Source organism: Acyrthosiphon pisum, chromosome A1, assembly GCF_005508785.2.
Source record: "Acyrthosiphon pisum isolate AL4f chromosome A1, pea_aphid_22Mar2018_4r6ur, whole genome shotgun sequence".
Taxonomy (NCBI): Eukaryota; Metazoa; Arthropoda; class Insecta; order Hemiptera; family Aphididae; genus Acyrthosiphon; species Acyrthosiphon pisum.
In genome coordinates this window covers 4,013,758-4,018,200 of record NC_042494.1, presented here as the reverse complement: position 1 = coordinate 4,018,200, position 4,443 = coordinate 4,013,758, and positions in this window count along the sequence as shown.

The following is a 4,443-nucleotide window of genomic DNA, read 5'->3' as shown; positions in this document are numbered from 1 at the left end:
TCATCATACCGGTGAAATATACTTCTATAAAATCTACCACTTGTCATGATAGGTACCTTGTGTATGTCGCGTGCTATTCTCTGTTGTTAGTGGTCCTGAAAAGGACCATTTTATGTTTTACTCCGTTACAACTATCCTACCATGACAATATTGTTATTTCAATTCTTTACAAACCTATAATGATCCTTCAATAATATTAAGTTATGTAGGGCCAATGACATCCTTACATCCATATCTAAATTCTACATTCCTAAAAACCTAATCCAAATTATATACACCACGTCAAATGCATCTCAATCTATAATAACAAATAATAAACTCCACTTCAAATACTGCTTGTCAATTCATTGTCTCTCTTAGACGTTGGATTGGCTAAATATATCTGCAGTTTAGATCTCGAGCAAGAGACCGGACATACTTATGCGATGGGCTGACGTACTTTCCTCTTAAGCGACTAGACTTCAGATATATAAGTAATTGAAATGCGAGTCATGTAAATATTAAACAAAAAAAAACAAATAATAAACTCTGCTCCAAATACGGCATGAAGCAAGCGAATAATTATAAAATTTATAAAGACACACATATATCAGGGAATTACAACTTTCAAATACCTAAAACATAATATATAAAAATATTAATCAATATTATAATTCAAAGCATTCCTAATCTTTACATGATATCAAATCATTTCTGTCTTTATATTACATCGCTAATACAAAAAGTCAGAGAATACAGAGAGACAGTGCATAAGCAAAATGTGAACTCATAAATGGTAGAAGATATTGTAATATAAGTCGTAAAATAATAGTAACGTGTATCGATCCACACCAATCAGAGATATATCCATTCTAACAAGGATAAACGAATACCTTTCGCAACTATAAGAGGTAAGTGAACACACATATATTTTACACTCTATGACAGATTATCAACTCCGTACTCAACTAATAATATTCTGCAGTAGGATAAAAAATAATGTAATTTAAGTACCGATATACGTACCATCTTAATTGTCCAACCCTTTGTAATTTGATGCATTACTCTGCACTTCCACGACTTCCCTTCTCTATTTTTTATTTTTATCTCACTACATTATTAAGTGATAAATGTTGAAAATGAAAGTGTAAATATCAATATAAATATATTTCGTACTAATTGCAAGTGCTTACAATTTTGATTTTTGAATTAAAACAAAAAAAAATTAAATCTAGTTTTTCGAAAACTGATTTTTTATAATCATCAACGTTTGTTGTGATTCTACAAGCTTGGTAGATAGCATAAGGTATTTATTGTTTAAATATATATTTTTTACCTTGATTAGAATTTCAATTCAACAAAACGGAAGAAAATTCTTTAAGTTTACACACAAATTTTAGCGTTCATTATTAAAATTTACATTAAATTGTGGTAAATTATATCGATGCCTCTTAAATTATGTATATTTCATATGTTCCTTATATTATGAAAGGAAAGTAACATTGATGAAACAATTGCAGAGTCATGTCCTTTGATGTTTTTACATTGTTTGTTGTTTTATTATTATTATTATTTTTAGAAAGATATTTATTTAAAAACTAGTAGGTATTTAAGCTATTTAAATACTTTTACTCAAATACTTTAGTATACTATATTATAATATAGATCTTAATTCGATGATAGTTAATACAGTCAATGTATTATTATTAAAATTAACGTTACTGTTACATCCGAATACAAGGTCCGTGAAGTTAGCGGAAAAATTTAAAGACTAATTTCCACTATATCACCACTATTTAGTGCTCAATTAGAGCTATTCAACCATAGCATTTTGAAAATTAGTGCTGTGGTCAGTAAAAAGTTATATGGGGGCTTACCTTTCTCCGCTAACTTCACGTATCGGGTTCGAAACCAGCACTAAAATTCAGTGCTAAATTAGTGCTATGCAACGGAACTGTTTTATAAATTAGTTCTGTAGTCAGTAAAAAGTTACACGGGGGGTTAACCAGAACTAAAATCTGTTGGAGTACCAACCTTTAGTGCTCAATTACTGCTATCAGGATATACAAAAAAAAAGTTGGTGCCACCTCCTAACCAAAATTATCGCCATCCCCATTTTTAACTTGTTTAAAAAAATTGATAATAACATAAATTCAATATATATTAAATAAAAAATGTTAATAAAAAATGTTTGATGAAAAATTCATATTTTATAAAAAATAGAAATTGAATAGAAATTTTAGTAAAAATTATGTTTGTTAAAAAATCAATAAAAAATATGTTAAAAAATTGATAGAAACTATCTTAAAAATTGATAAAGAAATCTGAATGTCAAAAATACAACAGTGAAGCAATTTCGCTAATTCTTTTTTTATAATATTCATTGAAGTACGAGGATGGTTCTAACCGGGAGAACAATTTAGGAAAATCCACCGGAAAAGTGAAACAGTGGCTTAACAGTGTATAATATATTATATTGGTTGCTATTGGTTAATCGGGCATGTTGTTGATTTGTATTATTATATTATTATAATATTTATGTCGTAACAAATAACTATAGCAATATTAATAACTTATTTAACATTACTCAAAAACAATGGTATATTGTATATGATCTATGGTCTATGCCATAGACTCTATGGTAACATGTAAATTGTCTGTGGTAAAATGTAAACGTCTCTTTGCTGTGCATCTATAATATTACTATATCTAAAAGCCACACATTTCTATAAAATTAAAAAAGTGTTGTGTGTTTGTGACTTACTAAATATGCCTCCTATAAAGTGGCGGAAAAATTGCAGAAGAACCCGAAATGCAACTATTCAAATTAATTATCAGTCTAATCGTACTGCCCAGGAAAGTGATTGTATTCGGTTAAGAGTTTAAGACAGACCCGTGAAGCGCGACATTCGACTAATAATGGTGCAAGTTTGAATCGAGCTGCTCTCTGTTATGATATTATGTCAAATTATCGGATCAAAACTTAAAAATTATAAAATATTCTTGTGTTAAAATTAGACCATAATGTTTAAATAGTTGCCTATTAAAATTTAATAAAACGACTATTTCTATTCTTATATCTATTAAAACTATTTCTTTATATCAGTAGTACTTACCTATATTATGTCGAGTTATGACCCCCCCCCCCCCAGAAAAAAAATTGAAAAACACCACTGATCATATGTATTGTCATCTGTATAGGTATAACTTGTAGGTAGCAGCTGCTGATTCTATATCAAAAAACACTAGTTATTTCATTAAACGTTAATATGTTTTTGTAAATACTTTATATTTTTACTAATTTTAATGTTATAATTTTTTAAGTTTTACTTTTTTTTAATGACAACATACATTTTGGATTCTGAGCGAAGTAATGAATATATTAATTTTACAAGGATGTGTATTTTTTTTTCGAGTCACCAAAAAAAAAGGCTTCTTCTAACAAGAATTTCATTGGCACCATAATATAGCACCTATTCTTAATCAGATTTTATGTATTAAAATAAAAACAACGATTTAGTTACTCATTTTATTGTAATTAAATAATATTATTCAAGGATACTTGAAACATTTAACATGTATTGTTATAATTTATAAAAACAATGAAATTATCAAATGCAATGTTTTTGCCAAAAATGTATTCTACCTAACATTATATTATTACTAAAAGAAAATTACTTTAATAGTATCTAATATAGATAAATTATCATACAGTATACTTAGTACCTAGTTTTAATATAGGTACCAATATATGACGGACCTCCTTCGCTCTGTATCGTTATTATATTAGACAATGATAAAAAAAACATTTTATACACATTTTTAATTGTATTCATTATTTACAAATTACAATACTATACAACATTTATTAAATTATAGTTTATCAAATATCAGAAGATAAGACAGGAAAGTAACATAATGTATACATATCACTAACATAGTTATGATACGAAAGGAAAATTTTATATTGGTTTTTTATTATTATTTTTTTCAATTTGTTATTTATCATATTATTATGAACACGGGCCATAAAAAATAAGCGGAGGGATGCGTTTGGCATGACTGGGGTAGGGGGTCATACAGCATAACTAATTCCATTACCAAATATTCGATACTTTCTAATGTTCATTTAAAATATACTCTTCTAGTATACACTCTCGGTCTTTCATTTTATTAAGGGGATTCGATACTGTGATTTTCTGTTTTTGTCTAACACACGCGTGACATAGTATTTTAGACGAGTTTTTTGCAAAACATACCAATTGATCTTATGAAGCGATAAGAATTCTAAAAACAGATTTGAATTCGTCATCAAATCTACTTGAAATTGACTTTCCCACATTTTTGATTTCTTGATTTTAGCTTCTCCAAATATTGAAATACAAAAATGTTCAAATACTCTTTTTTTATATGACTTTTTCTGGAATTTGAGAGATAATATCAAAAATTTGGGAACATCGATTT